The sequence below is a fragment of the Sus scrofa genome, chromosome 11, assembly GCF_054392235.1.
Source record: "Sus scrofa isolate SSC_HxYL_T2T_F1_AM1 chromosome 11, Sscrofa_HxYL_maternal_Yorkshire_Landrace_v2.0, whole genome shotgun sequence".
Lineage (NCBI taxonomy): Eukaryota > Metazoa > Chordata > Mammalia > Artiodactyla > Suidae > Sus > Sus scrofa.
The window spans coordinates 23,105,119-23,128,314 of NC_139393.1; the positions used below are offsets into that span (position 1 = coordinate 23,105,119).

The 23,196-nt window shown below is 47.8% G+C and overlaps 1 long non-coding RNA gene across 6 annotated transcripts in view; it reads right to left on the minus strand.

Moving 5' to 3' along the window:
- The window catches only part of LOC110255816 (uncharacterized), a 40,727-nt gene extending 22,156 nt beyond the window's left edge, over window positions 1-18,571 (minus strand). Inside the window, exons 1-4 of one of the 6 annotated variants that reach the window (XR_014819555.1) lie at window positions 18,314-18,571; window positions 2,936-3,202; window positions 2,077-2,222; window positions 277-472 (exon numbers count right to left, since the gene is read on the minus strand). This is a non-coding gene — a long non-coding RNA (uncharacterized LOC110255816). Of the gene's footprint in view, window positions 1-276; window positions 473-2,076; window positions 2,235-2,853; window positions 3,203-7,263; window positions 7,400-18,313 lie in introns of those variants that run through there. The other 5 variants (XR_014819554.1, XR_014819557.1, XR_002336677.2 and 2 more) reach the window with 5 other exon arrangements.
- Window positions 18,572-23,196: the final 4,625 nt, after the last annotated feature.

Genomic DNA, 23,196 nt, shown 5'->3' on the forward strand with positions numbered 1-23,196 from the left:
CCTAACACAGTGCTCTATTCATCTTTGTTTCCCCAGGACGCAGCACTGAGCCTTCCACACCATGGGCACTCAATAAATTCAGGCATGAAGGAATGATTGAGTGTTGGCTAGAAATAGGAGTGCTGAGCCCTTCGTGGAAAATGGACTGGGGAGTAAATTTCAAATGTGTTTTTGGTCAGCACTCATAGTAAGAAACCCAGCTCAAATTGCAATGCAGTAGACACATACGTATTTATACATATAACCGAACAAAAAGCTTCATGAAGCCATGCTTACCTTGACTATTTGCAAGGCGCTGTGGTACTCTCTATGTAATTCTGCTCAGTTTCAAGTTCAAATCCTCACTGTAGTCTGTTACATTGTCTTATGATCTCCAAAATGTTTGCAACCACGGCCCAAGATGCACCAGCCCAGAGACCTTTAGCGTTCCTTCCATGCTGGAGATAGAGTCTGGGATTCCAGCGGTAGTATTCTAAGGCACAACCAGGGAGAACGTATTAGTATTACAGTAATGATGCATTTAATGAGAGTTGGCTTCATCGCCTTGAAAAATCAAACGAAATTTCCATTCTATCCTCCGTTTTTCCTAGAATTGTTACTCAGAGTTGGCCTTTTTCAGGTTTAGCCTAATTTGGAGGAGGAGGTGAATGACAGCTCTTAAAACACGCTGAACATGAGGAATTTTAAGCATCAAGTTCATAAAAGTCAGTGTGGGGACCACAGGTGTGGGTGCTCCAGAGCAAAGGTAAGGAGGAAAGCTAATCTTGTGTGCCTGCCTGTGGGTCCCTGGGCCTCTCTTCTGGGACCCTCTGCCACCAGCAGTTCTTTCTCCTCAGCAAAAATATATCTTAGTACTCTGGTTTTATGTAAAGCTTGACCAAGAGGACACCGCTGGCCAGTCCATGTCACCAGGGGACTGGTAGTCAGCAGGCCGTGCCTTCCATCTGCAGTTAGATGTTATCGCCCTGTTTCAAACTCATGGTGATCCTGTCCTTCTCAAAAATGGTATGATTCTATTTTTAAAACTGAAATAGATGTCGGAGAAAATTGACTCTCCCCTCCCAATTCACCGTCTGTCATTCTCCCCATGTCTGAACTGTAAAGTCAACTTGAAGGGCAGGAGGTGCTAAGAGATTTTATTTTTTTATTTTATTTACGGGCCGTACCTGCAGCATGGGGAGGTTCCCACGCTAGGGGTCAAACAGAGCGGCAGCTGCCAGCCTATGCCACTGCCATGGCAACGCCTGGATCCGAGCCTCGTCTGTGACGTACACCATAGCTCTCGGCAACGCCAGATCCTTAACCCACTGAGTGAGGCTAGGGATCGAACCCAAATCCTCATGGATACTAGTTGGGTCCTTAACCCCCTGAGCCACAATGGGACTTCTGTAAGAGATATTATTTAGCTGTGATTCAGAATCAGATGCTCAAATCCCATCTTCAACCGGACGTCACCTCCCTGAAAGGTTCTTGAGAGAGAAAGATGCAAAGAAGACAAGCCAGGGAGGAGGACATGTAACCAGATGGAGCACCAAAGTGGAGGCTTGGCCCCGCCATGTGGGGGAGCTGCCATTCTCCTGTTTATTCATCTTCATTCTTTTAAAAAATCCCTATCAGCGCCTATAAGATGGGAGGTTCAAGGGAGAGAACAGTGAACAGAGTCTTTGTCCTGGGAAGCTGACGTCCTAAAGGAGGAATCAGAAAAGAAACAAATAGGAGTTCCTGGCATGGTGCAGCAGAAACGAATTCGACTAGGAACCATGCAGTTGTGGGTTCGATCCCTGGCCTCAATCAGTGGGTTAAGGATCCGGCGTTGCCATGAGCTGTGGTGTAGGTTGAAGACTCAGCTCGGATCCTGCATTGCTGTGGCTGTGGTGTAGGCCAGCGGCTACAGCTCCAATTAGACCCCTAGCCTGGGAACCTCCTCCATATGCTGCAGGTGCAGCCCTGAAAAGACGCACACACACACACACACACACACACACACACACACACACACACACACACACAAAAGCCAAAAAAAAAAAAAAAAGAAAGGAAAGAAACAAATAAACCAATATCTAATTACCAACCTACCTAGGAGATGGTGGTAAGTGCAGGCTGAAGTTACATCCAGCGAGGCCAGGTGGTGAGTGTGTGTGTGTGTGTGTGCGTGAGCACACACAGACGGCAGCATCCTTTTAGTTAGTGGTGTCAGCGAGGGCTCTTTGAGGAGGTGGTATCTGAGGAGAGAGCTGAGTGGATTTGAGCCAAGGGAATATTTAGGGCAAAAGCACCTGGTGAAAAAAGAGCGCACGCCAGGCCTTGAGACCATGAAGCAGACTCCATACACCTGGCGGTAGAGGCAGGTCCAGGGCTTCCTCTGCGCTTCCGCAGCCCAGCCCATGCCAAACCTTTGTCTCTATTTTAACACCTAGACTCAAGGAGCTCAAAAATTATTTTTAATTGTGATAAAATATACTTGACATAAAATATACCCTCTTAATGATTTTTTTTTTAATGGCCACACCCAAGACATATAGAAGTTCCTGGGCCAGGGACTGAAGCTATGCCATGGTTGCAGCAATGCTGGATCCTTTAACCCACTGCGCCAGGCTAGGATTGAACCTGTGGCTTTGAATATGAGCCGATTCAGTCAGATTCTTAACCCACTGTGCCATGGCAGGAGCTCCCCTCTTAACCACTTTTAAGGGTATACGTTTCAGCAGCCTTAAGTATATTCATACTGTGGTACAACCATCATCACCACCCACCTCTAGAACTCTTCATCCTGCAGAACTGGATCTCTACATCCACTAAACGACGCCCCATTCTCGGCTGCCCCCAGCCTGTAGGAACCACCATTCCACTTACTGTTGCCAGGAATACAGCCATTCTAGGTTTCTCGTTCAAGTAGCATTGTATAGTATGTGTCCTTTTGTGACTGCCTTCTTACCTAGTGCCACGTCCTCAAGGTTCATCCATGTATATAGCAGGTAGCAGAATCCCCTTCCTTTTTTAAGGCTGAATAATATTCCAAAGTACTTACAAACCACATTTTATTTATCCCTTCATCCGTCAATGGTCACTGGGTTGCTTCCACCACTTCTTGGCTAAGGTGAATCTCGCTGCCTTCAACAAAGGTGAGCAGAGGTCTCTTTTCGTCCCAGTTTCACATCTTTCAATTCTTTTTTTTTTTCTTTTTTGCTTTTGAGGGCAGCACCTGTGGCATATGGGAGTTCCCAGGCTAGGGGTCAAATCAGAGCTATAGCTGCCGGCCTACACCACAGCCACAGCAACGCAGGATCCGAGCTGAGTCTTCGACCGACACCATAGCTCATGGCAATACCGGATCCTTAACCCGCTGAGCAAGGCCAGCAATTGATCAAACCTGCGTCCTCATGGATATTAGTCAGATTTGTTTCTGCTGAGCCACAATAGGAACTCACCCAGCTTTCAGTTCTTTTGGGAATATACCCCAAATCACATCAACAGTTTTAGAGCATTTGCCCTTGAGCTGACCTACTGTTCTTTCCTCATGATCCCTGTTAATTATGCACCAACACTGTCTCATCTGCTTGCCCGGCCCTCTGCCCTCTGGACTGTAGTTTCCTGGTGAGCTGGGAGTCTGTGTTTGACATTCTCCAACTCCAGCGCCATAGAAGGCACACAGTCTGCCTTTGGAAGGATTTATTAAAAGCACAAATCTGGGCAGGTCTGCTGCCGAGAGGAGGGCCAAGGGTGGGTTGAAGGAACCCCTCCCTAACACCCCTTGCCCCTAAAATAAAATGTGATATAAATCAACTCCCCATGGGAGAAGTGGAAACCCACAGAGGGGAAGTGACCTGTCAGGTGTCAGGTGCAGTTAGTGGCCCAGATGGCACCCAAATCCAGAAACCCCTTGTTCTCTGTTAAGAGATGCTGCCACCATGGACTTTGCCAAGAAGGGAAATTATCTTCTCCTCCTCTTCCTTCTTTTTTAGGGCCGCACCCACGGCATCCGGAAGTTCCCAGGCTGGGAGTTGAATAGGAGCTACAGCTGCCAGCCTACACCACAGCCACAGCAACGAGGGATCCAGGCCACATCTGTGACCTACACTACAGCTTGTGGCAAGGCCGGATCCTTAACCCACTGAGCGAGGCCAGGGATCGGACCTGCGTCCTCACGGAGCCTATACTGGATTCTTAACCTGCTGAGCCACAACGGGAACTCTGGAAATTATCTTCTGATGTTTTCTCCCTTGCCTTCTGCCTGACTCTGTCCCTCACCTCAAAGATCAGAGCAGAGCCAAGGATGGAGGGGAGGCAGACCCCTTCCCAGAGCAGCCTTGACCTTGGCGGTGCCAGACGTGGCATGAGCAGGGCCCCGGGGTGCAGGAAGTGTGCTTTCCTTTCTCTGAGCTTTCATCAAGTCCAGGCGGTCTCAGCACTGAAGCACCTCAGGGCTGCCCCAACAGAGGTGGCTCAGCCTGGAAACAGAACCTCCCTCATGGAGTATTGAGGGTTAAATGATCTGAAAAGCACTTGGAATAGTACCTGGCACACAGCAAGGGCCCTGTGGGTGATTTTTATTATCACAGAAGTGGGGTGGCAGGGAGGAAGGGAAGGTGGGAGGCGGGGAGGAAAAACAGGTCCTTGAAATCTAACAAAAGGTGGAAAATCCAGGGAACTCTCCCTTGCCTGCTTGCTGTCTCAAGAAGCTGGCTGGGCTCGCCTTCCTCGCCTTTGTATTGTAAAATTGCAGTAACCCAGCCTCCATGATGTAAAGGAAAGCAATTTTCTGGATTCAGCACACATGGCAGAGAAAGTCCAGCAGCACTGGAGGTGGTGGGGGCAGGGTGGTGGGGTTGGGGGCCGTTGGTCCCCCTCCCCTTCCTGTCCTTGCTGGCTGCAAGGACACTGCGGGGCTACCTGCCCCCTACCCCCCACCCCCGAAATCGCTTGGGCTTCACCTCCTTTTGGCAGGAGGAAACTACTTCCCAGATGTGTAGGGTTTTAAGTGACTCCTAGAGCCTCCAGGCCCTGGACCAGGATGGGTCCTGGGTCCCTCCAACCCCTAAAAATTCCTCCCCGTTGCGGTTCCAGGCTGCATCCTGCACCTGCAACTTGAAGGCACCCCCGCCCCCTCTTTGTGATGGCTCAGAGGGACAAGGCCTGTGGGGCCTCTGTAATCTACATCGATTTACAACCCAGGCCATCACAGGGGGACTTTTTTTGGTTCACATTTTAAAAATGCCATCTTGGGAGTACCCGTCATGGCTCAGCCGTTAACGAACCTGACTTGGATCCATGAGGATGTGGGTTCAATCCTCGGCCTCGCTCAGTGGGCTAAGGATCCAGCGTTGTTGTGAGTTGTAGTGTAGGTCGCAGATGTGGCTTGTTTCCCATGTTGCTGTGGCTGTGGTGTAGGCTGGAAGCTGCAACTCTGATTTGACCCCTAGCCTGGGAACCTCCATATGCCGCGGGCGTGGCCCTCAAAAGCAACAACAACAATAACAAAAAGCCATCTTGTTTCTCCATGGAAACTGACAAGAAGCCTGCAGGAGGGTCCTCTCCCAGCGGGGCTGGCTGGCAGGCTGGGCTCTGTCCATGGATGGGTCCTTATGCTTCGGGGCTCATGCCGGTGGTGGTGCACTCACCACGCTTTTTCTCCACCTTTGCACCAAGAAAAAAGCAAATAGCCAGACCTGATGACTGTTTGTGTTGGCCCGCACCCTCTCAGGCTGCAGGGAGATGTCACTGAGATGCATCCAGAGAGAGGGCAAAGGGAGGGACTTCCCAAGTGAGAGGACGCAAGGGCTAGCCTGGCCGGGGAAGGAGGACCGTGTCCAGGACTGAGGAGGGGGGATGCTGGAGGCACAGCTAAAGAAGCCTGAGGAGGCTGTGCCATGAGATACCTCCAGGCCGGTGCAGAGAATAAGTCTTGTTAGATACAGAGTAGAAATGGCCGCTCCTTAGGGAGAGAGAGACAGAGACCAAGGCATAAAGAGGCAGCCTGACATCCCCTGGGGATGTGTTGCCAAGAGTAGCTTCCTAGGGCAAAGCCTGAGCCCTTCCTGCAAAGACTCAGACTATTTTATTTTTTTTATTTTTATTATTATTATTTTTTGTCTTTTTGCTATTTCTTTGGGCCGCTCCCGCGGCATATGGAGGTTCCCAGGCTAGGGGTCGAATCGGAGCTGCAGCCACCGGCCTACGCCAGAGCCACAGCAACGCAGGATCCGAGCCGCGTGTGCAACCTACACCACAGCTCACGGCAACGCCGGATCGTTAACCCACTGAGCAAGGGCAGGGACCGAACCCGCAACCTCATGGTTCCTAGTCGGATTCGTTAACCACTGCGCCACGACGGGAACTCCCAACTCAGACTATTTTAAAGGCCGGTCCTCTGAGGCATCCGCCCGGCCTCCCTGTGCAGCAAATGCCGCCAGCCAGCAGCAAGGCTGTGCGCCAGCCAGCATCCTCGGGTCTCAGGTCTCTATTGCCACCGGCAGCAAAACCCAATCTGGGTTATTACATCAGCACATCAGCGACTTTTCCCCTCCTTGCCCCCACCGCCGCCCCCCCAGGAGCCCGGCCAGGTTGGAAAGCAGCGGGGACCTTTCTCAACACAAAGAAAGGATGAACTCAGGGAGCAGCGCTGATGCTAGAAAACGGTGGAGAGACCTCTTACAGGTTTCACTCAGATTGAAAGGGATCAGAGCCAAGCCCGGACCCTTTTGGGGCTGCAGGCCAATCTGGAAGATGGAGAGTGAAAGAGGAGGCCCTGGAAATACAGGTTTGGTGACTTCTGACAGTGAGTGGCCTTAATTCCTGGGGGGGGGGGGTGTAATTTCTGATTCTTTGCCATCTTTTTTGTGTGTGTGTCTTTTTTTTTTTTTTTTTTCTCTTTAGAGCCACATCTGCGGCATATTGATGTTCCCAGGCTAGGGGCTGAATCAAAGCTGTAACCACAGGCCTACGCCACAGCCACAGCAACGTGGGATCTGAGCCGCGTCTGCGACCCACACCACAGCTCATGGCAACGCTGGATCCTTAACCCACTGAGTGAGGCCAGGGATTGAACCCACGTCCTCATGGATGCTAGGCAGGTTCGTTAACTGCTCTGCCACGACAGGAACTCCGATTCTTTGCCATCTTTGGCTGATTTGCAGTATTTGCTGTTAGGTAGAAACTCCCCGCCAGGCTCTCCCGCCTGAAAGACAGGGAATGAATGGAATATTTTCCTACGATGTACTGAGCTCACATTTTCCTCCATGCAGACCACAAATCAGTGTCACCGACCTTTCCTCTTCCTTTTGTTTTCCCAAATAACTTTCCAGAATAGAATGCAAATGTCAGCTTTGTGGACGTGCGTCCGAGAGTCAGATGCTTTGGGTGTCCCGGTCGTAGTGGACGTGTTCTGATAGCCACTTTGCTCCTTCAGAGGAAAATGAGATTGTGGGTCAAGCCCGTGTGAGAGGAAGGGGGCGGAGAATGCTGTTCTGCCCTGCAAGGTGACTCTGTGGCCCTGAGCCTTTAGGAGCCTTGGAGCCCGGGAAGAGGCTGGTGGCCCCCAGCCCACACTGCTCTCTGCTCTTCCTGGGTTCCCAAGGCATACCTGGTCCACAGGACACAGCGCACTTCTCCCGTGTGGGTCTTGCTCCCTGATAATCCTGTTCATGCCTTGTCACTGGAAATGCATCCTTCTTCTGCCTGCACACACCCAGCCCTTGCCACCCCCAGCTTCTCCAGTCTGAAGGTGGTTCATCAAAATAACACTAGTGGCTTCTCCATTCCACAGGCAATAGTCTGCATCTATGAACCCCAAGCTCCCAATCCATCCCACTGTGTAGCACTGGGAACTCTGTCTAGGCACTTACAATGGAGCCTGAGAATGTGTGAAAAAAGAATGTGTACATGTATGTGTGACTGGGTCCCCTCGCTGTGCAGCAGAAAATTGACAGAACACGGTAAACCAGATATAATGGGAAAAAAAAATCATTGTATAAGAGTAAATATATAAATAAAATAAATAACACTAGTTGGATGAAAAATGGGAGGACAATCAGCCTTTTTCTCATATAGAAATAATATAGATCTTGGAACCGGACACATTTCTACCACCCCTATGGAAAACATTCCCTGACGGGATGTAGTTCTGAGAGTGGAGACTGATATCGTGGGACAAGTCACACCCAGGACCCTGTCACATGGCCCAGGCACAACAGAGCTGGTGATTTTGCGTGAATGATAAAGAGAATGGCTAAAATATCAGAAAATCCTTTTCCTCCCTCCCTTCTTTCCTTTCTCCCTCCTTCTCCCCTCCCTCCATCTCTCTCCCCCTCCCTCCATCTCTCTCCCCCTCCCTCCATCTCTCTCCCCCTCCCTCCATCTCTCTCCCCCTCCCCATTCCCCCTCTGTCTGGAAGCTCCAGTGCTCTGTGAATTGACCGTGCGTCCCGTCTCCACTGTAACATATGAAGAGGTGTGAAGGTAACTAACATATAATCAGAACAAAGCTAGCAGGACGTCAGACTCTTAACCCAGATAACCTGTTGTCGTCTATAACCCAGATGAATGTTGAATCTTGCCTAAAACTGCAACCTTCAGGAATCACTCCAAGTAGCAGAAATACTGTGGGAAACCACAGCACTGACGGTCGCACATGGACCTTGAATTCGTTCGCCATCAGCCGGGCCCTTCATCCATCCACACGCAGCCTTCTGGGCTTTCTGGCTGCTGAGAGTGTGCTGTTCTAAGACAGAGCCCTGGCAGAAGCAGGATTTTGAATATGTAGCAATGCAGTCCCCACCTGCCCTGAGTAGCAATTACTATTATATCATTATGGGAATGGCCTAGAATAATTACATATATAATTGTATACATGTATGTAATTATATATTTGTATAGCATTCTCCAGTTTCTTTCAAAGGGATGTCACATACATCATATCATTTGCTTCCCACAGCAGCCCTGTGATGTGGGAGGCAGGATATCTTCAGATGGACAAATGAAGAAATCAAACCAGAGAACAAAGCGATGAGCAGACGCCAGGAACCCGGGAGCCTGACTTCTGGTCCCGGGCAGCGTCTACCATTCTGAAGCCTTCCGCAGCTCCAGTCTCACCCCCACTATGTCCTCAACCAAGAGGCTGCTGACGGACTTATTCATTCATTTCCCGAACATATATTGAGCTCCAGGCACTGTTCTAGGTCTTGGATGTAGAGCAGTGAAAACCAGAACCAAATCCAAACGACAGTGGCTTTTCATGGAGCCTTAGGATCAGGCGCTGGTAGACGGCAGCGCACTGCTGCGGAGCACGGGGGCGGGCCGCCCTGCTGGGGTCTGCATCCCAGCTCACCTGCTCACCCTCAGCATGACCTCTGGCAAGTGTTTCAAACCCTCTGGTCTGTTTCTTCATCGATAAGACAGGGATAATTATAGCCCCCCCGCCTAAGGGCATTTTGAACGGCTTCAATGAGTTAATACTCATAAGTATCGGAATAGGATCTGGCCCCCTGTGAGCCCGCCGTGAGTGACAGTCATGAATAGAACTTACCTTTTGGGGAGACTGAAAAAAAAAAAAGGTGTGTGCAAGACTATTAAATGCTTAAGAATGCGACACAGCACATCTGGGGTGATGGCACCACGCGTATTTCTTTCTGTGGCATATAGAGGTTCCCAGGCTAGGGGTCTAATCAGAGCTAAAGCTGCCGGCCTACACCACAGCCACAGCCACAGCCACAGCCACAGCCACAGCCACAGCCACAGCCACGCAGGATCCAAGACACGTCTGCAACCTATACGTAGCTCATGGCAACTTTGGATCCTTAACCCACTGAGCGAGGCCAGGGATCAAACCTGAAACCTCATGGTTCCTAGTCAGATTCACTAACTACTGAGCCACGACGGGAGCTCCCTGGCCTTTTCTTCTTGGTGGCAATGTATCTTTTCTCACCCTACCCTCACCTCCATCTTTTCTATCACCAAGAAGTAATGGATGAATTATAAACATCTCAGGCCAATTTTTATTTCTTTCTTTCTTTTTTTTTTTTTTTTTTTGTCTTTTGTCTTTTGCTGTTGTTGTTGTTGTTGCTATTTCTTGGGCCGCTCCCGCGGTATATGGAGGTTCCCAGGCTAGGGGTTGAATCGGAGCTGTAGCCACCAGCCTACGCCAGAGCCACAGCAACGCAGGATCCGAGCCGCGTGTGCAACCTACACCACAGCTCACGGCAACGCCGGATCTTTAACCCACTGAGCAAGGGCAGGGACCGAACCCGCAACCTCATGGTTCCTAGTCGGATTCGTTAACCACTGGGCCACGACGGGAACTCCCTCTTTCTTTATTTTTGTTTTTACTTGTTTATTTTTGGCTGTGGAGCTTCCTGGGCCAGGGATTGAGCCTGTGCCACAGCAGTGACCACACCCGGTCCTTAAACTGCTGAGCCACCAGGAAACTCCTCTAGGCCATTTTTTCCCCTTTTTTTTCCCTTTTTTTTTTGTCTTTTTAGGGTCCCACCCATGGCATTTGGAAATTCCCAGGCTAGGGGTCGAATCAGAGCTGCGGCTGCTGGCCTACATACACCACAGCCACAGCAATGTGGGATCTGAGCCTCATCTGCAACCTCCACTGCTACAGCTCTCGGCCATGCTAGATCCTTCGCCCACTGACCAAGGCCGCAGATCAAATCTGCATCCTCATGGATACTGGTTGTGTTCCTTACTGCTGAGCCTTGAACAAAACTCCCAATTTTTAAACTACTCATTTGGGCTTCCCTTCCAGACTTGTATGCAGTTCCGATCTCTTTGTGTTCCTCATGCAATATTCAGCATGTGTGTCTGCCACGATGAGATAAAATAGAAGTTTCTGTGTACAAGTTTGTGTCTTGGGGACATTCAAGATATCATAACATAGTCAGCGCCTCTGTTTTGAACATTCAAGGCTGAGATCTCCAGTTTCTTCTCAAAAAGAGCTTGACTCTCTGGCTCCACCTTACAGTTTGCTTTGTCCTCAAGGTCTTGCACCCCCCCACCCCCCACCCTCTGACTTCCTACTCACATCAGGCACGGAGAGCATCAATATCCCCTGCATTCTTCCTGAAAGATTTCCTCACAGCTCTGCCAAGGCACTTCCGGCCCCTGGATCATTTTTACCATTTATATTCTAAATTCCTTTTCAGGAGAGTGTGCCCTTTTGTCAGGAGCCAGGGGCTCGCGGACATGCAAAACCTTCCAACTTGATCCAGTGTTTCTAGAGACAAGGGCTTGCACACCGCAGCTGGGGAACTGTCACTCAAGGGCAGGGCCTGGCAGGGCCACTGGGCTTTTATTTTATTTTATTTTATTTTTTTTTATTATTTTCCCACTGTACAGCAAGGGGGTCAGGTCATCCTTAGATGTATACATTGCAGTTACAGTTTTTTTCCCCCACCCTTTCTTCTGTTGCGACATGAGTATCTAGACATAGTTCTCAATGCTATTCAGCAGGATCTCCTTATAAATCTATTCTAGGTTGTGTCTGATAAGCCCAAGCTCCCTATCCCTCCCACTCCCTCCCCCTCCCATCAGGCAACCACAAGTCTCTTCTCCAAGTCCATGATTTTCTTTTCTGAGGAGATGTTCATTTGTGCTGGATATTAGATTCCAGTTATAAGTGATATCATATGGTATTTGTCTTTGTCTTTCTGGCTCATTTCACTCAGTATGAGAGTCTCTAGTTCCATCCATGTTGCTGCAAATGGCATTATGTCATCCTTTTTTATGGCTGAGTAGTATTCCATTGTATATATATACCACCTCTTCCGAATCCAATCATCTGTCGATGGACATTTGGATTGTTTCCATGTCCTGGCTATTGTGAATAGGGCTGCAATGAACATGCGGGTGCATGTGTCTCTTTTAAGTAGAGCTTTGTCCGGATAGATGCCCAAGAGTGGGATTGCGGGGTCATATGGAAGTTCTATGTATAGATTTCTAAGGTATCTCCAAACTGTTCTCCATAGTGGCTGTACCAGTTTACATTCCCACCAACAGTGCAGGAGGGTTCCCTTTTCTCCACAGCCCCTCCAGCACTTGTTATTTGTGGATTTATTAATGATGGCCATTCTGACTGGTGTGAGGTGGTATCTCATGGTAGTTTTGATTTGCATTTCTCTTATAATCAGGGATGTTGAGCATTTTTTCATGTGTTTGTTGGCCATCTGTATATCTTCCTTGGAGAAATGTCTATTCAGGTCTTTTGCCCATTTTTCCATTGATTGATTGGTTTTTTTGCTGTTGAGTTGTATAAGTTGCTTGTATATTCTAGAGATTAAGCCCTTGTCAGTTGCATCATTTGAAACTATTTTCTCCCATTCTGTAAGTTGTCTTTTTGTTTTCTTTTTGGTTTCCTTTGCTGTGCAAAAGCTTTTCAGTTTGATGAGGTCCCATGGGTTTATTTTTGCTCTAATTTCTATTGCTTTGGGAGACTGACCTGAGAAAATATTCATGATGTTGATGTCAGAGAGTGTTTTGCCTATGTTTTCTTCTAGGAGTTTGATGGTGTCCTGTCGTATATTTAAGTCTTTCAGCCATTTGGAGTTTATTTTTGTGCATGGTGTGAGGGTGTGTTCTAGTTTCATTGCTTTGCATGCAGCTGTCCAGGTTTCCCAGCAATGCTTGCTGAATAGACTTTCCTTTTCCCATTTGATGTTCTTGCCTCCCTTGTCAAAGATTAATTGACCATAGGTGTCAGGGTTTATTTCCGGATTCTCGATTCTGTTCCACTGGTCTGTCTGTCTGTTTTGGTACCAGTACCACACTGTTTTGATGACTGTGGCTTTGTAGTATTTCTTGAAGTCTGGGAGAGTGATGCCTCCTGCTTGGTTTTTGTTTCTCAGGATTGCTTTGGCGATTCTGGGTCTTTTGTGGTTCCATATAAATGTTTGGATTGTTTGTTCTAGTTCTGTGAACAATGTCATGGGTAATTTGATAGGGATTGCATTGAATCTGTAGATTGCTTTGGGTAGGATGGCCATTTTCACAATATTGATTTTTCCAATCCAGGAACATGGAATATCTTTCCATTTCTTTACATCTTCTTTGATCTCTTTGATTAAGGTTTTATAGTTCTCGGCATATAGGTCCTTTACCTCTTTGGTCAGGTGTATTCCGAGGTATTTGATTTTGTGAGGTACAATTTTAAAAGGTATCATTTTTTTGTATTCCTTTTCTAATGTTTCATTGCTGGTATACAGAAATGCAACTGACTTCTGAATGTTAATCTTATATCCTGCCACTTTGCTGAATTTATTAATCAGTTCAAGGAGTTTTGGGGTTGAGTCCTTAGGGTTTTCTAGGTATAGTATCATATCATCTGCATACAGTGACAGTTTGATCTCTTCTCTTCCTATATGGATGCCTTTTATTTCTTTTGTTTGTCTAATTGCTGTGGCTAAGACTTCCAAAACGATGTTGAAGAGCAGTGGTGAGAGTGGGCATCCCCGTCTTGTTCCAGATTTGAGTGAGAAGGCTTTCAGTTTTTCCCCATTGAGGATTATATTTGCTGTGGGTTTATCATAAATGGCTTTGATTATATTCAGGAACGTTCCCTCTATACCCACTTTGGCGAGGGTCTTGATCATGAATGGATGTTGAACCTTGTCAAATGCTTTTTCTGCGTCTATTGAGATGATCATATGATTTTTGACCTTTTTTTTGTTAATGTGGTGTATGATGCTGATTGATTTGCGTATGTTGAACCATCCTTGTGAACCTGGGATGAACCCAACCTGGTCATGGTGTATAATTTTTTTGATATGTTGTTGTATTCGGTTGGCTAAGATTTTGTTGAGAATTTTTGCATCTATATTCATCAATGATATTGGGCGATAGTTTTCTTTTTTGGTGGTATCTCTGTCTGGTTTTGGAATGAGGGTGATGGTGGCCTCATAGAATGTCTTTGGGAGTATTCCTTCTTCTTCAACCTTTTGAAAGAGTTTAAGGAGGATGGGCACCAATTCCTCTTTATATGTTTGGTAAAATTCACCTGTGAAGCCATCTGGTCCTGGACTTTTATTTGTAGGGAGTGATTTTATGACCTCTTCAATTTCATTTCTAGTGATCGGTCTGTTCAGTTGGTCTGTTTCTGCTTGATTCAGTTTTGGCAGGCTGTAAGATTCTAGAAAATTGTCCATTTCTTCCAGATTGTCAAACTTGTTGCCATACAGTTGTTCATAGTATTCTCTTATGGTTTTTTGTATTTCTGCTGTATCCGTTGTGATTTCTCCTTTTTCATTTATAATTTTGGTTATTTGGGTTCTTTCTCTCCTCTTTTTAGTGAGTCTGGCCAGGGGTTTGTCAATTTTGTTCACCTTTTCAAAGAACCAGCTCTTGGTGTTATTAATTTTCTCTATTGTTTTTTGAGTCTCTATTTTATTGATTTCTTCTTTGATCTTTATAATTTCCTTCCTTCTGCTGACTTTAGGACTTTTTTGTTCTTCTTTTTCTAATTCGTTTAGGTGGAGGGTTAAGTTGTCAATTTGGGATCTTTCTTCTTTTTTGAGAAAGGCCTGGATTGCTATAAATTTCCCTCTGAGCACTGCTTTCGCAGCATCCCATAGATTTTGAGAGGTTGTGTCTTCATTATCATTTGTTTCAAGGTAGTTTTTAATTTCCTTCTTGATTTCCTCATTGACCCATTGGTTTTTTAGTAGCATGTTGTTTAGTCTCCATGGAGTAGGTTTTTTCTCTTTGCTTTTCCCATGGTTGATTTCTAATTTCATGGCATTGTGGGCAGAGAAGATACTTGAGATAATTTCTACGCTCCTAAATTTATTGAGGTTAGCTTTGTGTCCCAATATGTGGTCGATTCTTGAGAATGTTCCATGAGCATTTGAGAAGAATGTGTATTCTGCTTTTTTTGGATGTAGTGTCCTTAAGATATCAATGAAGTCTAACTTTTCTATTGTTTCCTTTAGGATCTCTGTTGCTTTATTGGTTTTCTGTCTAGAGGATCTGTCCATTGATGTGAGGGGGGTATTTAGGTCTCCTACTATGATTGTATTCTCATCAATATCTCCCTTTATGTCAGTTAATATTTGTTGTATGTATCTGGGTGCTCCTGTATTTGGGGCATATATGTTGACAATAGTAACATCCTCTCCTTGGATGGATCCCTTAAATAGTGTCCTTCTTTGTCTTTCTTTATGTCTTTTGTTTTAAAGTCTATTTTGTCTGATATGAGCGTTGCGACTCCTGCTTTTCTGTCATGTCTATTGGCGTGAAATATTTTTCCCCACCCTTTCACTTTCAATCTATATGTATCTTTTGTCCTAAGGTGAGTTTCTTGTAGGCAGCATATTGAAGGTTTTTGCCTTTTTATCCACTCAGCCACTCTGTGTCTTTTGATTGGGGCATTCAGTCCATTGACATTTAAGGTGATAATTGATAGATGATTCTTTATTGCCATTTGAATCTCGTGTTCCAGTTGATTCTATGGTTCTCCATTTTTTTTTTTTTTTTTGGTTGGATGGTCTCCTGTTATTATCTGCTTGAGTGTTTTTTTTTTCATTTTTTGCAAATGCAATATTTGGTTTTGGCTTGTGGTTGCCCTGTTTTTTAAGTATGCTAACCCCTTCCCATACATGTGTGTTTTAGCCTGATGGTCCTGTAAGTTCAAACACTTCATTACTATATTAAAATTAAGAAGAGAGACATACATATAAACAAAAAGGGTTATTTACCTCCTGACATCCCTTGCCCACATTTTATGGTTTTGATGACTCTTTTTTATTTTTTTCTTTTTAATTTTTATTTTGTTTGAAGCATGTTCATGATTAAATCTGTATGCTGGCTTATTTGAGTGACTGCTCTCTGATTGCAGTTTCCTCAGTCCTAGTTCTTCCTCTTCTTCTTCTTCTTCTTTTTTTTTTTCTTTTCTTTTTTCTTCCCTTTCCTTTCTTTCTTTTTGGTTTAGAGAAGCCCTTTCAATATTTCCTTTAACCTGGGTTTTGTGTTGCTGTATTCTTTAAGTTTTTGTTTGTTGGGAAAAATTTTTATTTCCCCTTCTATTTTAAATGATATTTTTGCTGGATAGAGTATTCTAGGTTGCATATTTTTTCCTTTGAGCACTTTAAATATCTCTTGCCATTCCCTCCTGGCCTGTAGTGTTTCTGTAGAGAAATCAGCTGATATTCTTATGGGGGTTCCCTTGTAGGTAACATTCTGTTTTTCTCTTGCTGCCTTTAGGATCCTCTCTTTATCACTAACTTTTGCCATTTTTATTATGATGTGTCTTGGTGTGGGTCTGTTTGGGTTCAGTTTGTTTGGGGCCCTCTGTGCTTCTTGTATCTTGAATCCAGTATCCTTTAGACTTGGAAAGTTTCCAGCAATAATTTCTTCAAATATATTTTCCATTCCCTTATCTTTTTCTACTCCTTCTGGAATTCCTATTATGCGTAGATTGGCCCGCTTTATATTATCCCATAGGTCTCTTATATTGCTTTCCAGTTTTTTGATTCGGTTTTCTGTCTGTTGACCAGATTGAGTGATTTCCATTATTCTATCTTCCATATCACTGATTCGTTCTTCTGCATTATTCATTCTGGTTTTTACTGCCCCTAGTTCAGTTTGCATCTCTGCAAATGAATGTTCTAGTTTTTCTTGGCTCCTCCTTATATTTTCTAGTTCCTTTCTGAGGGTATCTGCATTACTGTTCATATCTTCTCTTAATTCCTTCAGTATTTTCATTATTTCTCTTTTGAACTCCAGGTCTGTCAGACTGCCGAGATCTGTTTCATTGTTGACTGTTTTAGGTGAGTTCTCCTGTTGGTTTGACTGGGGGTGGTTTCTCAGCTTCTTCATCTTGCTTGTTGTTTTCTTTCTCCTGAGGGAGTTGTACTCTCCGTGATGGGGCAGTGTTTGCCTTGTCACTGCTGTGGAATATTTCCTGAGGGCTGGCGTTGTTGGTCAATCTTTTTTGAGGCAGTGTGGCTTTTCTGGAGTGTTGATGGGGCTAACAGTGTTTTTTTGAAGCAAAGGAGGACTTCCTGAGGGCAGACAGGACTGAGAGGTCCACACCGCGATGGTAGCAGATTTCACTTGGTCATGCAGAGCTTGCTCTGGTGTTTTTAGGCTGTGGGGTTCTTGCAGGGGGTTGGCGGTGTTGGGCAGCTGCTCTTTAGGGGTGCATCACCCCCTGGGGGCTGGAGCAGCTATCTGGGGCACTGAGAACCTGAGAGGCTCTTCCCTAGGGCAGCCCAACTCAGAATGACAGCCTGAGAATGTAGGTGGATCTTTTCACAGTCTGGCTGAGCTTGTTGCAGCTTTTCTGGGCTGCAGGGGGTCCTGCCTGGAGCTGGCAGTCCTATGCAGCTGGTCCACTATAGCATCCCCTGGGGGCTTGGGCGGGTAGCAGGGCCGTTGGAAACCGAAGAGGCTCCTCCCCGGGGCAACCCGACTCAGAAAAACCGTCCGAGAATTAGGCCGATCTATTTACAGCCTGGCTAAGCTTGTTCTAGCTTTTCTAGGCTGCAGGCCTTTTCTCGGGGGCTGGTGCTGTTTGGTGCTGCTCTGCGGAAGTGTAGCCCCTCCAAAGGGCAAGCAGGCCTGTGCAGGGACAGCCCCTGCGGTGGTAGGCTTCAGGCAATTGTTGAGGCCAGCCCTCCTGGATGGCAGGCAGCCCCAGGTCTGTGAGAGCGTAGGGCGTGGCGGGGGTGGGGGGAGGGGATGCACTGGGAAGCACAGTTTTCAGCTAGCTAGTGGGCCTGTAAGCTTGCTGTGGCGTGGGGGGTATTCTATGGGGACCCACCCCTTCTTCTCTCCCCTCCCCAGCACCGGCGTAGACCAGGCTCTTCTCCCAGGTTCCCTCTGATGTGGCTTTCCCCTTCCCCACTCCTGGAGTATTGCTCCCTTCCTCTGCGACAGCTTTGTTTTCTAGTCTCCCAGGCAGTCTCTGCCCCATCAACTGGTTTCTAGACCTCCCAAGCAGTTTCCGCTCTGCCCCGCCCCCCTAGCCCGGGGACTAATCTCTGGAGCCGAGGTCTCGGTGCCCAGCCCCCACCCAGGCGGCGCCCCCCGGCCCTTTCTTGGGGACCAACCTTCTGCGGCGAGGTCTCGGTGCCCAGCCCCCACCCAGCACCCAGGCGTCCCCCGGCCCCCTCTCGGGGACCAACTTTCGGCGGCGAGGTCTCGGTGCCCAGCCCCCTCCCAGGTGTCCCCCGGCCCTTTCTCAGGAGTTAACCTTCGGCGGCGAGGTCTCGGTGCCCAGCCCCCACCCGGCGTCCCCCGGCCCCCTCTGGGGACTAACCTTCGGCGGCGAGGTCTCGGTGCCCAGCCCCCACCCGGCGTCCCCTGGCCCTTTCCCGGGGACTAACCTTCAGAGGCGAAGACTCGTGCCCAGCCCCCACCCAGGCGTCTCAATTTTTGGTGACTGTGCCCGTAGTTCAGATGGTCCGTTGGGTTCTTGATCGGCTTCTCCGCACTCCAACTTACTGCTACACTCTTCTCTGCATCTGGAGATTCCTCCGGTTCGTTTGATCTTTCGCCCGGTAGGTGACTTTCCAGGGTGCGGGATCCCTTTCTCCTCCGCAGTTCCCTTTCGGGAGCGCCCGTCCCGCTCGGATTCACCTTCCCTCACTCTCCTCTTTTCTCCTGTTCTGCCCAATAATGTCACGAATTTCTTGCCGTTATTGGAGTTTAGGTTCCTCTGCCAGCGATTGGTTGCTGTTCTGTGCGAGTCATTTATTCTGTAGATGTGCTTTTTTTGTTGTGTTTGTGGGAGAGGGCGAGCGTGTCCTCCTACTCCTCCGCCATCTTCCCACTGGGCTTTTAAATAAAGTTTTATTGGAACACAGTCTGTCCCCTCCAGTGCATATCACCAATGGCTGCTTCCAAACTACAGCAGCGCAGCTGAGGGTTCTCAGGACCAGGTGGCCCACAAACCTAAAATATTCGCTCTCTGGCTCTTCACAGAGAGTCTGCTGACTCCCAGGGTGGAAGTCAGATCCAGGGCCAGCAGAGGATGTGAAGATTTCAAAGGGACCCAGGGCTGAGAGCTGCCATTTGCAGCTAAAACCCGACGGTGGCTTGTGCACGATAAAGGGTATCACCCAAATGGTATTTTGCCTCCAAAGCTCTGGGGACCAAGTGTGGAAGAACTGCAGGGACGTCCGAGTGTCCTTGTGTCTGGATGGGATGAGAGCTGTCTTAGAGCAGCGTGCCACCTGCACGTCTGTGTGCGTGTTTCCGTCCCTTCTGAGGGTCAAATGCCAAGCACTCCGTGCCCGGATCTGTGTGCTTCTTCATGACAAAGACATGCAGGATCCTGAGCAGAAGGACACGATGTCTCAGGGTCTCTGAGCTCTTCGGAGCGCCCCAGATGTTTACAGTGTCAGAGGAGGGGGAAACTCTTGGGCATCAGTGGTAGATCTGGGGGTAGATCCCTTTTGGGGCCCTGCTTTGATTTAATTAAACTAAGTGTGTGGGTGAATTGGTTGCCAGATGCTGATTAGTGAATGGACAGCATTGGAATCATTTGGAGATTTAAAAAATTATATGCATGAACTTCTTCCTCGGTGAGTTGGATTGTCAGCAGGCCTGGGGTGGATTCTTACTTAAAACAAACAAACAAAAACCAACCCATCCCTCCAATAGTTGTGACACACAGCAAGCGAATGAATGCTAAAGGGATCTGGTGTTGATTGCACGTTGTTTCAATGGATTCAGGAGGTGCTAGGGTTTTCTCTGCAGGATCTGCCAATGCACCTTAAATCCCAAATAAGCTGCTTATCGGCCCCTGGAGGTGGTGATTGGCTGTGACTGAGATGCGACGTCAGGTTCTCACCAGGATTCGAAGCGCGATTCAGACTTTCTTACCTCTTGAGCCCTGCTCATCTCTCTCCCAGGGCTTTGCTTTTTCTCCTGAAGAGCAGTGGTTTTTACACTGTGGGTTGCAATCTGCTGGTGGGTTATAAAGTCATTTAAGGAGGGTGCAACTGGCATTTTTTTTTTTAATAAAAAAAAGACTAGGAAAAAAAATCAGCGTGCATCACATGTGTTTAAGGATAAGTGTTGTTCTGTGAAAGTGGGTGTGTTTGTGCACTGGATTGCCCTGTGTTCCTTTTTTTTAAATTTTAATTTTATTGGAGTATAGTTGAGTTACAATGTTGTATTAATTTCGGGGGTACAGAAAAATCAATTAGTTATACATCAAAATATATCCATTCTTTTTTTCCCCATAGAGGTTCTTACAAACTACCGAATAATTTTCCTGTGCTGTAAACAGAAACAAACCCACAGATTTCAAAACCAATCTTATGGTTGGTGAGATGGTAAGGGAGGTGGGGGAGGGGAGCAATCGGTCGGGTAGGAATATCATAGTCACACTCCTGCCATGTGTTTCTTGCTGTGTGCCATGGCAAAAAACCTTCGTAAGTCTCCGCTGCACAGCATAAATCAGCCATGACCCTAATTTGCTTAGGGCAGCTCCCATCTCTGCTTGCAAAGGGCTGATGGAAGAAGTCACCAGACAGGGCAGACTGTCAAACACAAGCATTTCCGGGGAGGCTGCTTGGAAACTAATAGAAAACCAATTTGTGGATGACTGCATAGCTTGGGGAGATAGAACCATCAGGGGAAGTTTTATGGGTGGCCGCTGATGCAGCCTGCCACACTTGTGACCTGGCGACAGCTAGGTTTATCTGGAGCCCAGTGTGGCCAAATTTCAGTTTCTCTTTCCTTGAAATGGGAAAAATCACCCTATTATTATTCTCATGGGAAAGACCAGATGGCAGGGAGGAAGACTCTATCCAGTGAGAGGTGAACCTCAAAGCTCAGTCCCAGTGATGGCTTTTCAGGATGGTCTGGTAGGTGTGCTTTTATCAGCATTAGGAAAGGAAGAGAATGGGAGTTCCCCTTGTAGCTCAGTGGTAATGAACCCGACTAGGATCCATGAGGATGCTGGTGTGATCCCTGGCCTCGCTCAGTGCGTTAAGGATCTGGTGTTGCCATGAGCTGCAGTGTAGGTCGCAGATGTGGCTCAGATCTGGCATTGCTGTGGTTGTGGTACAGGCCAGTGGCTGCAGCTCTGATTCAACCCTTAGCCTGGGAACATCCCTGTGCCACAGGTGCGGGCCTAAAAAGCAAAAAAAAAAAAAAATAAATAAAAATAAAAAATAAAAAAATAAAAATAAAAAAAAAGGAAAGGAAGAGAAAGGCCCAAGCTTAGATCCAGGCAGCTGGGGAGTCAGAGACGGTGTGTGGGGGAACATAGACCAGGGAAACCTTAGGTCAACGGGCTTTCTTCTGCTGGCTTCTTTGCAGGTCGCTGTGGGGTCTGACTTTACCCTGGCCTTAGACACCACGACGATGACAGGCCAGTTCATGAAGCATCTACTGAGTGCAGCCCTAGGGTGGTGGTAGGAACTGTCTTGGGTCCGCTCAGGCTCAGGAAGGGCTTAAGGTGGGAGTGGGGGGAGGGGAGCACTAAGAAGGTAGACGGTCCCTGGGGGGCTCATTTCCAATAGCCCCGGCCCCCTCTTCTCAGGAGGAGAGGAAGAAGGAGGAGAGGAACTTGGAGGATGGGAGAAAAGAAAGCTTTCCAGAGCATCACTAAAAGGTCCGGGGTGAAATTCTTGTGGACCAAGAGCCCCCCTCCCCCCCTCCCTTTATTCTGAAAGGCCACTTACAGCAAAGCCCCTGAAGTGGTGGACAGAGGGGCTGGTTACTTCTGCCACTTGCGTTTTTAAAGCTCTCACAGTATCAAGGGATGAAAAACATTGCCAAAAGTGCAAAGATGGAATAATTAAAAAAAAAAAAACAACTTGCCAAGGTGAGCATCTTTAATCCTGCAGGTGATCTGGGCGGCTGTCCCTGTGACTTCCTCAGGCAAGATCCCAAGTCCCAACCAGGGGGCAGGCCAAATGTCAGCGGGTCCCTGCCAGGAGAGCCTTTGCCTAAGAGCAAGCTCAGCTGCCTTTGCTGCATAGGATGGGACAGAACCTCACTCCTGCCTCAACTGGGATTTCTTGGGATCCTGGTGTAGAAACACGAGCCTCATTTGGGGTTGCTGGTACTTTTTTTTTTTTGCTTTTTAGGGCCGCACTTGTGGCATATGGAGGTTCCCAGGCTAGGGGTCGAATCAGAGCTGCAGCTGCCAGTCTACACCCCAGCCACAGAAACATGGGATATGAGCCGCGTCTGCAACCTACACCACAGCTCATGGCAATGCCGAATCCTTAACCCACTGAGTGAGGCCGGGGATCGAACCCACATCCTCTTGGATGCTAGTTGGTTTCGTTACCGCTGAGTCACAACAGGAACTCCTCTCTTTTTTTTTCCGTTCTTTCTTTTTTTAATGGCTGCACCTGAGCTTCTGCAGTTGGATTCTTAACCCACTGTGCTACAGTGGGAACTCCCCAAATATTTCTTCTTATCTCCACTGGGGCCCAGGAGTCTGCATTTTTTTTTTTTTGGTCTTTTTTGTTTTTTTGTTGTTGTCGTTGCTATTTCTTGGGCCGCTCCCGCGGCATATGGAGGTTCCCAGGCTAGGGGTCGAATCGGAGCTGTAGCCACCAGCCTACGCCAGAGCCACAGCAACGCGGGATCCGAGCCGCATCTGCAACCTACACCACAGCTCACGGCAACGCTGGATCGTTAACCCAGTGAGCAAGGGCAGGGACCGAACCCGCAACCTCATGGTTCCTAGTCGGATTCGTTAACCACTGCGCCACGACGGGAACTCCGGCCACCCCAGTGGGACTCCTGCCCGGTGCTCTGGGTGCTCTGTGTTAGGGGCAGGGCTGGGCCTGAGGTTGGATGGTTTTCCCAAAGCAGCCTTAGACATCTGCGGCTCCCCCGGCCCTGAGCAGCCCACAGAGGAGATAACAGCTAATCGGACCTCAACGCACATTGTAGAGGCCTTTTCTGGATTGAAAAAAAGAACAACTAAAAGCAAACCAAAAACAATCCCCCCCCCCGTAGTAGTAATAATAATAACAACAACAATAATAAAAAATTGTCAAATGTGTGGAAAACTCAAGGTCCTCAGAGCCTCCCAGGCCTTCATTTTAGGCAAAGACCTTGAAGGTGACGGGCACCTGCCTGGGTAAACCCAGCCCTGGTGCCCGGGGCCCCAGGTTCCGGGACCTTCCCCAGTTACAGAATCAACTCCCCCCACCCCCACCCCCCACCCAACCCAGGCCTTTGCTGCCATCGCCTTCGGTGTGGTTTGGTTTTTCTCACTGGAAGCCACCCAGGA